Source organism: Orycteropus afer, unplaced genomic scaffold, assembly GCF_000298275.1.
Source record: "Orycteropus afer afer isolate SDZICR_OR568_19922 unplaced genomic scaffold, OryAfe1.0 scaffold00044, whole genome shotgun sequence".
Taxonomy (NCBI): domain Eukaryota; kingdom Metazoa; phylum Chordata; class Mammalia; order Tubulidentata; family Orycteropodidae; genus Orycteropus; species Orycteropus afer.
Genome location: NW_006921631.1, coordinates 898,341 through 910,360, shown reverse-complemented (window position 1 = coordinate 910,360; position 12,020 = coordinate 898,341).

Genomic DNA, 12,020 nt, shown 5'->3' with positions numbered 1-12,020 from the left:
GAGGCTTTAAGTCCAAGTTCAAAGTGCCAGGGTCTAGGGGCTGGGTGAAAGCCCCTCAACCTCGGGTTTCAGCTCTGCCTCCTGCTCCCAGCCCACAGAAGCTAGAGAATTTTTTTCACTCAGCTGCTGGCTGCTGAATCTGACAAACCCAAGGTTGACAAGTAAAAAGGCACAGTCCCGATGTTACCAAACCACACGGCAGGCCATTAATTTGAGTCCATTGTAAGTCCCAAGGTCAGCAGAGCATGACAGGCTTCTGAACAACGACACAGCTACATACAGGGTCCAAGTGTACCATAAGCTAGAGATCATTCTCAAAGCTTCTCCTTATATACGGGAAGCAGACTCATATACCCAAAGGCAGCTACTCAGCTGCTTGAGGTAGATCCCATCATGGAGTTGATTGCCACTCTCATCATGGGGAACAGCTACCACCAGCTGCCCAGCCACTCAACCAGGCCCAGCCAAGTTGACACGAACTGAACTACCACAATAGCAAACTATTAAATTAGAATATGTTGTGTTATCCTACATTGACAAATAGTACCTTTATTAACAATCTGGAATTCTAAGTTCAGACTTAGGATTCTTGAACTCTTGGGAGTTCCACTGTTGAGCCTGGTGAGGTGAGGATAGCTTCAGCCCCAGCCCTTCAAGATGCTCTCCTTGTCTTCCCATATCCTCTCCAACCTGCAGTGCAAAGGGCCTCATGCACACCATGTGGACTCCAAATCACACATCCAGACTTGTCCACATTCCACAAAGAGCTGTCCCCTGGCCTCACCTTAAGGAGCTCTGGTGTAATGCCTATGGCATTTGACCACTAACCACGAGGCTGGCCATTCAAACCCACCATCCACTCCATGGAAGGAAGACTGGGCAATCTACTTCTGTAAAGATTTACCCCCTTGGAAACCCAAAGGGGGTTGCTATGGGTCAGAATAGATTTTATGACAGTGAGTTTGGTTTTCTTCTTTTCTTTTTGGCTTCACCTTAGTGTAGGGGTGCTCATGACAGGTGCGCTACCTGCCCCTAGAGTATGGACTTCCAGAGACCTATGCAGGCCTTCAAGTGAGTTTTGGAGCCAGTTTGGCAAGAAATTCTAGATCCCAGGAAACCAGAGTGTGGTCATCTGAGGGAGGTGTGGGTGGGCTCTGAGTGAACATGTCTTCTTGGCCCATGAACTTTGTGTTTTATGGGAAGGCATGCAGCAGGAGCAGGGACAACGTCCAGCTCTGTGATACACAGAGCTGAGAACAGATACTGCCAATATACCTTTCTCAAATCATGAAATGAGAGAGGCAGGGTAGAACTCAGGCCTGTGAGTTGTCACAATGCCCACTGCATTGTCACAGTACCTCAGCTACTCATCCAAGTGGCAGATCATCACGAGTAAATGTGCACCCAATAATATACCCTATGTATACCAACCTCTATCTTCTCCTTTTTTTTTTTTGCTTTTCTGCTTTTCTTTTTCGCCTAGACAATCAGATCTGCTTGGTTCAAATACCGTAAGACCTTGTTCAAATACCAAATCAACTTTGCAGCTTTGCAAACTGTTCCAGGCAGAGATGGCTTATTCCTGTCTTGCACACCCTAGGAATTTTGATTATACTTCTCTGATAGACTTTATTACATTGTACTGCATTCACTGCTTTCCTCCAGTAGAGTGGGCAGACACTTGATGTGTCACGTTTGTTCCCTTGCACCAAAAGAATGATTGGCAGTGCATTGTACTCCCTCCTGCGAACATTTACTGAGGGAATGCATCAATGAAATATACAATAACAACTCTTGTGGCCCCCAAAATGCCATGCTATGCTACAGTTTATTTATTTTGGAGCATTACTGATCTCTCCCTGTAGTTGTAAGCATCTACACAGCACCATCCTGGTGAAAACTGGAAACACTCAGTCATCCAGATGTTTGGGGTCATGTGGATAAATTCCCAGATGATTGACTGAATTTTTCAGTTTTCATCGGAATGATTGGCATTGGGTGTATATGGCCTTGTGTTATCAGCCTTTGTATCCCTGCCACAGTGTGTTGAAAAAATTGCTATTACAGACCCACATGCTCAGCAAGCTGTTAATGGGACACAGCATTCTTCATCATATGCAACTCACGTGAAAGCTGACAAGTTCAGTGCCAAAGGTGATTTCAGTTCATCAGTCCTCATTGTCATTATCAACTAGCATTTATTAGGCACTCACATGTGCAAAGCACATTTTCAAATGAAAGACATCATGACAAACATTAGCTGATGAGGGTTTTCTTTCTTTTTTTTTTAAGACGTGGAATCAACTTTCTTGCCGCCTTCCAAGCAATTTTCTAAGAATTCTGCCTAAAGAACCTTTGAAACATGTACTATATTTTGACGATTAAAATCTCATTCACTTCATGAAACACCTCTGTTTCCCCACTTTCTCACAAGTTTTATCTTTGCCCTTTATGCCACACTCCATCTATTGGGTACACATTTACTGGGGTAATCTGCCCCTTGGTTGAGTAGCTGAGGTACTGTGACAATGCAGTTGGATGAGACTCAGAGGCCTGAGTTCTACCCTGCCTTTCTCATTTCATGATTTGAGGAGAAACATTTAATTTCACAGAAGCTCAGGTTCCTCTTTTGCAATGAACAATGCCTGCCTTACAGAGTAGCTGTGAGGCTAAATGAGGTAATAATCTGTGAGAAAACGCGTAGCAGACTCCCAAGTAAAAGAAAAAGATCAGGGATTGTTATTTGCCTTATGTGCATCTTTACATATGATTTGGTGAGCTGTCTCTCTTCAAATACCAGAAATTGCTCTTTAAGGTGTCCAGACATAAAAGCTTCATAAACATGAATCATGATGATTGGGATGGAGAGAAATCAAGGATAATCTTTCAAACACAGGTGGGAAACTTGAGGCCTGAAGCTTTCTAGGGGTTACTTACCAAGGAGATTCCAGGACTTCTGATGCAAATTCCAAACCTTAGTGTGTTCCTTCTATTGCACTGTCCTCTCCCAACAGTAGCTCATCCTTCTTGTTGTTGTTACGTGCCGTCGAGTCGGACCCGACTCATAGCGACCCCTCCTTGGGTTTCCGAGGCAGTATCACTACGGAAGTAGGATTGCCCAACCTTCCTTCTGAGGAGTGGCTGGTGGGTTTGAACTGCCAGCCTTCTGGTTAGCAGTCAAGTGCCTTAGCCACTATGCTACCAGAGCTCCCAGCTCATCCTTAGGGAGTTATAATTTTCCACGTGTTTTTATGTGGCTCTCCTGATAAAAGAGCTGGAGAGCATCAAAGAGCCACTCAGACTGGTGTTTCCAGGTGGTGCTGCCCCGTGCACAGGCAGTGGGGTCTCTCCTGATCGGGGCCTGCAGCCAAGTCCCACTGTCCAGTGGGGTGCTGTGATGAAACTTGACCAGACACCAAATACACAATAGTCCCTCGACCTTGATGCAATGACATGGGCAAAAGTGTCCTAATTTATGTGACCAAACATATTTGATCAGCCATTCCCTCAACAGCTAGAGAAATTGGAGAACATAGGTACTTTAAAAAAGGTCTCTCTGACAAAGGATCCCTAGTGGTGCAATGGTTAAACACTTGGCTGCTCTGCGATCCACAGACTAAGATTCTCTTTAGATTATAACTAGTCAAGTCCAGAGTGAGCTAAGCAGCCATTATTTCAATTGCACAACAGTACCACCTTGTGGCTTCAGAAAGAACTGCACCAGGAGTATCACGTATATAAAAGTTTTTCCTCCCCAACCAGCCGTTTCTGCAAGCATTGTGAAACTTTACAAAGTAGTGCAGTTAGAGACTTCATATTACTTAGTTCTACAATCAACACCAATGGAAGCAGCAGTCAAGATATCAAAGGACATATAGCATTGGGCAAATCTGCTGCAAAAGAACTCTCTAAAGCTCTGAAGAGCAAAAATGTCTCCTTGAAGACTAAGTGCCCAGGACACAAGCTTGCTATTTTCAATCGCCTCATATGCATGTGAAAGTTGGATAATGAATAAGGAAGACCAAAGAAGAGTTGATGATTTTGAATTGTGGTGTCGAAAAAGAATGCTAAGAGTTCTTTGGTCTGCTAAAAAGACTAACAAATCTGTCCTGGAAGAAGTGCAGCCAGAATGCTCCTTGAAAGTGAGAATAGCCACACCTCATCTCACCTACTTTGGTGATGTTGTCAGAAGGAACCATTCCCTGGAGAAGGATATCATGCTTGGTAAAGTGCAGGGTCAATGAAAAAGGGGAAGACCCTCAATGAGATGGATAGACACAGTGGCTGCAATGATGGGCTCAGGTATATCAAGGATTGTGAGGCTGGCACAAGACCAGGCAGTGGTTCACTCTGCTGTGCATAGGGTCGCTATGAGTCAGAGATGACTTGACAGCACCTAACAGCAACAACAACAAAGTAGAGGGTCAACGAAAAAGGCGAAGGCCCTCAACAAGATGGATTGAAACAGTGGCTACAACGATTGGCTCAGGTATAGCAGGGATAATGGAGCTGACAAAGGACCCGGCACTGTTTTGTTCTGCTGTACATAGTGTCGCTGTGAGTTGGAGATGACTCGACGCTACCTAATGACGACGACGACAACAACAATAACAACAACAGTGGAGTTAGAAAGAGAAAATGTGCTGAATATCCGAAAGATTTCTTAAATGTTTCAAAGAAATATTTTAAATTATTACATTTTATGAATGTTTTCTCAGATGCTCTCCCAGGCAGATAGATGGGAGCTTCCGAGCACACTGTGCATTTGGTCATGGCCCAGTTTATTTGTATTTCTCCCCCAAACCAGTGGCTGACATGTTGACTCTGACTCCAGGCCATCCCATTATGTCAGAATAAAACAGTGCTCCACAGGGTTTTTGGTGGCTCATCTCTCAGAAACAGACCCCCAGGTCTTTCTTCTGACTTGCACCTCCAACCATTTGGTTAGTTGAGCGTGTTAGCCATTTACACCACACCAGGACTCCCCACTTCCCACCCCCAGTAGATAGTCAATTCCTTAGGGATGGAGCTGCGTCTCTCATCTCTGAAAGGAAGGCTAGTATGGCAGAAAGAGCAGATGCTTTGGTGAGGAACAGACCTGGGCTTCTGTGCCCACCCGTCCAGGATTAATTATGTGAATGACTTTCTTATTAGCGTCAATTTCCAAATCTGAAAAGTAAGAATTTAAAAATCTGCTTCAAAGAGTCATTAGAAGGAAGACACAATCCTTGAACATTGCCTGGTATATAAAACACTAAAGTCACTGCCATGGAGCCGGACTGATAGCAACCCCTGTTGGATTTCTAAGGCTATAAATGTTTACTGAAGCAGACTTCTTCATCTTTCTTCCACTGAGTGGCTTGTGGGTTTAAACCACCAAAGTTTTAGTTAGCAGCTAAATGCCTTAACCACTACACCAGAGCTCTTAGTATATGGAAGATAAGTAAGATGTAATTGCAAAACACCTATGCAGTAGTTTTCATTTTGAAACCTATGAATGCAAAATTGTTTCAAAAATTCAATTTAAAAAGAATGTTTAAAGAAAACCATTGCACTTTATATCCTTTTTTTGTTCTTTATATTGACCCCCTCTTCTATCACCTCTTCAGGAAATAAGCTCCTTGATTTGTGCTTATACAGATTTTCTAGACTGTTCCTTCAATCTCTCTTCCTGCTACATAAATAAGTATGTGAAGAGAACATATAAGTATGTTCATGACTTAAACTGTAATTCCCTTGATTGTAATTCTATCAATCTAAACTTTCATCTTTTTCCTTCATTTTACTATCAAAATTCTCAAGCTGTCTCCTATTTCTTCACTATGAAGTCATTTTAAACAAAACAACCCAAACCCATTGCTATTGAGTCAATTGTGATTCCTAGTGACCCTATAGGATGGAGCAGAATGATCCCATAACGTTTCTAAGGCTGTAATCTTTACAGAAGCAAATTGCCTCATCTTTCTCCCACAGAGTCGCTGGTGGGTTCCAACTACTGACCTTTTGGTTACCAGCCAAGTGCTTAACCATTGTTCACATGGCTCCTTTGAAGTTGTATTACAAACTTTCAAATCTGGTTAATTCTCCACTATGCTCTGGTGGCATAGTGCCTAGAGAATTTGACCGCTAACCAGAAGGCTGGCAGTTCAAACCCACCGCTACTCCTCAGAAGGAAGGTTGGGCAATCTACTTCCATAGTGATACTACTTCGGAAACCCAAAGAGGGGTTGCTATGAGTCGGGGCCGACTAGATGGTAGTGGGTTCATGCTACAGAAACAATATACTTGAAGATCTTCAATGACTTCAGAATCATCAAATTTCATAGATTTGAAAATCTTATCACTTTATTATTATTATTATTTTTAATACTGATAAGAGTCAAAGTTCTATGCAGCAGATCCAGAGCTATTCTTTATTGCTTTTATGATATCAAATGACTCTCTCTAAAGCTCTTTTGACCTCAGTTTCTATGTATGCATATTTCAAAAAAGTTATAGAAGAAACTGAGATAGGATATGTGAAAGTTCTTGAAAACTATTAAGTTGTACTAATATTGGAATCATTGATGTTCTTACTATTATCAGGAACACAAAGATAAATATGTCACAAAGATTAATTTGCCATAAATACAACTCTGGAAGACCCCGCTGTCTAGTGATGAAGAAAGACCTAAGTAGGATAATTTAAAATAGACAGATGAATGCCAAAAGAGATAATATAAGACACTTATGGAAAATCTATGATGGGGTAACTAGGCTGGGACAGATGAAGAGAAGGCATTATACTGCTATCTGTGTGGAATGTGTGAAGAAATGACATTGATATGTATCTCTGTGAGTAGAATTTTAAAGATGGATAACATTAGTGGTAGGAAGACAATTCCAGAAGAGCAGCCCTGTACATACAGGTGATGCAGTAGAAGGAAAGCATTCTGGAAAAGTAGGCAAGGGTTGTGTTGCCCAGGGAATTAAAAAAAAAAAAAAAACCCAAAACTCATTTCCATCATGTCGAATCTGACTCATAGCGACCCCTCCTTGGGTTTCCGAGGCAGTATCACTACGGAAGTAGATTGCCCAACTTTCCTTCCGAGGACTGGCTGGTGGGTTTGAACTGCCAGCCTTCTGGTTAACAGTCAAATGCCTTAGGTACTATGCTACCAGAGCTCCTGCCCAGAGAATATACACCATTATTATTTTATGCTCATTTCTTGCAAACAAAATTATAGAATGGCAAGGAAGACAATTTTGCTCAGGATTACCTTACTCTAATGACAGAAGGGCCCATTCTCTGGAGAAGGATATCATGCTCGGTAGAGTGGAGGGTCAGTGAAAAGGAAGAAGACCCTCAACAGTGGATTGACACAGTGGCTGCAATGATGGGCTCAGGTATAGCAAAGATTGTGAGAATGGCACACACATTCCCTAATGGGGATCGCTGTGAGTCAGAATCAACTCGATGGCAGTGAGTTTTGTTTTTTTTGGGGGGAGGAGACAGAAGTGGACTTTACGCTGCAGAAATGGAGTCCCTGGATAGTGCAAGTGATTAACGCATCAGCTCTTGTTGTTGTTGTTATGTGCCGTTGAGTCAGACCCGACTCATAGCGACCCCTCCTTGGGTTTCCGAGGCAGTATCATTACGGAAGTAGATTGCCCCATCTTCCTTCTGAGGAGTGGCTGGTGGGTTTGAATGGCCAGCCTTTTGGTTAGCAGTCAAGTGTCTTAGCCACTATGCTACCAGAGCTCCCTAACCAAAAAGTTGGAGGTTCTAGTCTACCTAGAGATACCTTGAAAGAAAAGCTTGGTGATTTACTTCTGGAAAATCAGCCACTGAAAACCCTATGAAGCACAGTTCCATTCTGACACCTGTGAGGGTTCTCCCTGAGTTGACATTGACTCAGTGGCAAATGGCAGTAATTATATACCCTACTTTCCCATTCTTAAAATGTATCCATCTCCAGGAAACTTCTACAAACCCTTTTTTCCACATAGACTTCAACTTTTCCTATTCTCACTGGCTTCACATTCATGCTTGCCTTCTCTCCCCTTCCCTCTCAGAGTAAAGCAAGACTGTTAGAGAGGAATTTAGCCATCTATTTGTAGCCTAGGCCTCTCTCCAGCCCTCTGTCCAAGCAACAGCCATCCCTATAAGCCCAGGTTGCTTATCAGGGTATTTTCCTAAACAAAGTTACTTCTCTTTCTAAGAGAAAGTCTGGCACCAGCTATTGGGATAGTAAACTTCTTACCTCATTGTATGGTATATAAAAACAAAGGAGAAGAGCATTCTGCTTACTCAGAACACTGCCCTGGAATCTTGAGAGTGGGCAGATTGAGAAAGAACATCGGATACCATAGTGCCAGGAACAGCAGAAGCAGCAGAAAGAAACTGCCCCAGGCCTTTGTGAGAGGACATCCACTAACTGGGGCAGGGCTGAGGGGCAGCGTGAAGGAGGAAAAACACAGCACATGTGTGATGGTGGCTGGAGTTGAAAGACTGATATGTGAGCATATCTGTCACTACCTGGAGACTTTCAGATATAATTAGTAGAGACTGCAGAAGCCAGAGGTCTCATTTTAGCAGGTAGATCCATAATATAGGAAAGTGGCATACCACTGCAAGGACCCTTGGTGGCATAATGGTTAAGAGCTCATTGGTAGTTTAAACACACTAGCCACTCCACAGGAGAAAGATGTGATAGTCTACTTCCATGAAGATTATAGCTTTGGAAACCCTATGTGGAAGTTCTACTCTGTTCTATAAGGGTGGCTATAACTTGGAATAAACTCAATGGCAATGGGTTTTGGGTATACCATGGTGATAGTTAAGGCCATATATCAATTTGGCTGGGCTATGGTTTTGAGTGGCTGGGCAGCTGGATGCCGTTATTTCCCATGATAAGACTGAATGTAGTGAAATCAATTCTATGGTGGAATTTGCTGTGAGCAGCTAATTAGTTGCCTTCAGGATGTGGCCTGCTTCCAGTTTATAAGGAGATGCTTTGAGAAAGGTCTCTGAGCTTCTTGGCACATCTGGATCCTGCATTTGGCCAAGTCATCAGTGACCTGCCATGTTGCGTGCTGATCTTGGGACTGTTTCTAGACTTGAACCAGTGGCCTGTTGTATTGCTTGCTGATCTTGGAACTGTGCCATTTTACTTGATGATCTTGGTCCATCAGCCTCAGCATCCAACTGCATGAGTCAGAAAAAGCCTCCAGCTCTAGTGGACCTGGAACAGGAGGCAGAGCTGAAGTCCAAGGTCAAGGGGCCTTCACCCAGACTCTAGAGCCAGTATTTTGAACTCGGAGTTCTAGCCTCCTAAACTGTAAGAGAATAAATCCCTGTTTGTCAAAGTCTTCCACTTGTGATATTTCAGTTATAGCAATGCTAGCGAACCAAGACAACCACTATTTCACTGTATCACTATAACTCCCAGGGAGGTCTGAAGACATTCGTATTGGATATGACAGAAATGACCAGATGTTCTATTCCAGAGAAGCAGATAGCCTAGTCAAATTTCTTTAGGACCAAGGAATATTCCTCATAGCTATAGGGTAAATATAACTTTTGTAGTATACTGACATGTTTAATTTAAGCAGGAGAAAACATTTTATGATTTAGTATATTAAAACTAAATTGGAGAGAGGCTCTTATTTCGTGGTAGTTTATTCATAGTTTTAACCCAAGAGTCTTGACCCCCAAGGGAGATCCTCTAGAACCCAGTTCTTACTCTTCCCTGCTTATATTCTTTAGCTGTAGTGGCTGTTTTTCACCTAGCCACAATGAGATCACTAATGTCAGAGATATACAGGCCACTGAGAAGAGAGGAGAATCTGGTATTCTGGAATGTGGCTTCATGCTGGGGTTTGGAGAGCCCGCCCATCCTCTGCATAGCTCTGATGGCTATAAATACACATGGGTGGGAGTGTCATGATCTTGGAAATGCGTACATATTCTTGGTATGCTCAGAGGCAAAGATAAGTAAATATATATGCACATATAATACATGTGCATGCATAAATAAGTGCATATCTGCTAGATTAGAAGTGTGGATCATAGCTTGAGCAATCTCCTTAAGTAGGAATTTAAGACAGAAAACAGTTTCTAGTTACTTTAGAAAAAATATTTATATATTAAAATACACCACTAATTATAATTATTTTTTTGTTATTAAAACAAATCATTGAAACATCAATGTTTGACATCTTTTAAACTTAGTTTTTGTTATCACATGAATTTGACAATAATCAGTTAAAAACCAGGTTATTGTTCTAAGTGGTCACCCTTGAGTTAAATCCAATTATTCATGTTTTTAACTATGTTTCCTCATAGAGGGCAATTTCATTTTGGAGAGTGGCTCTATTTTCTACAGAAAAGTGAGGGAGATATGTTCAAAAGTGTATTAGATTAGAGTAGATGTCCAGATTCCATTCTAGTTTTGTCATAAAAGAGATATTTTTGGATTAGATTAAGTAGGCCTATTCCCTGGACTTCGAGCCCTCTGAATTCCTGTCAGCTCTGAGATTCTCTGAGACTACCATATTTTCCCCTCTTGTCCCTCTTTCTTTTACTCTCATTCTTTCAGGTAAGAGTATTAACAGCTTTGTTTAGTTATTGGTTCACTTTTTTTTTCCCACACTTTTATGTTGCTCAGTTTACTAAGTGGTAAAGGTCACATAAAGTGCCCCTGCTCCAGTCCCATGTTAATGTTGTATTGATTCCCAAGGTGCAGTTTAAATAGTTATGGAGTAGAGGGTTTAGAGTCAATTAGATTTGTATTTGAATCTTGGCTCCACTATTTACTAGCTATGTGATTTTGGACAAATTACTTAAACTTCCTGAGTCTCAGTTTCCTCACCTGGAGAATGAAGTTAAGAATGTCTTTCTCTCAGATTTGTGGTGATAATGGCCCCATCTACCTAGTTAGGGCAACATATCTAGCTTTCTCCTGTTAGGCTTTATGCTTTCAAGCAGCATTACTCATTCAGTCAGCAAATGTTTATTTGAATTCTCCTTTGTGCAAGTATATTTCTAGATGCTTGAATCCCTTGGTGAACTAACAGACTCCTATCTTTGTGGATCTCACATTCTAGAATCAAACATTATACAATAAGCATAATACAGAAAACTTTACAGTGTGTTAGAAGGTAACAATTGCTCTGGAAAATATAAAATACAAAACAGAATAAGGAGAATCATGAATGCTAGGATAATGCTAATTAGGTGAGATTTAGAGGAGGTGAAGCACTTAGCAAAACGTGTAGCTTAGGGAAGAGCATTTCAGTAGAGTGAATGGTTAGAGCAAAGGACAGCCTAACCAGCATGTTTGAGGACCAGTAAGGAGGCTAGTGCTTCTGGAGCAGAATTAGTGTCGGAGTAGGGTTATACGAGATGAGATCAGAGAGCCAACGTGGACCAAATCATACAGGGCCTCACAGATCATTGTAGAAACTTTGGTTTTACTCTGAGTGAAATAGACGCCACTAGAGAGTTTTTTAACAGGGGAGTTAAACTGATTTAACTCTGTTTAAAAAAGTTCTCTCTAATAGCTGTGATGAGGATAAACCAGGCTTTCTCAATTTTAGAGCAATTAATATTTTTGATCAGATAATTTTTTTGCTGTAGGGGGCTTCTTGTGCTTTGTAGTTGTTTAGAGCATTTTTGACCTCTACCCACAAAATGAAATAGCAACCCATCCTGTAGTCATGACAATCAAAAATATTACCAAATACTTTCTATGGGGAGGGGGAGAGAAAAACAGCCCTCAGTTGAGAACCATTGGGTTAGATTATTAATCAATAATTGAAACAGAGAGACATCATAGGAGGCTGATGCAATAATTCATCCAAGAGAGCATGGTGGCTCAGACTAGGGCGGAAGCAGAAGATGTATGAGGAATGGTTGGATGCTGGATAGATTTTTGAAGTCAACTGAACAGAATTCCTGAAGGATTGGATGTTGTTGTTGTTGTTGTTGTTAAGTGCTGTCGAGTCGTTTCCGACTCATAGCGACCCCATGCACAGCA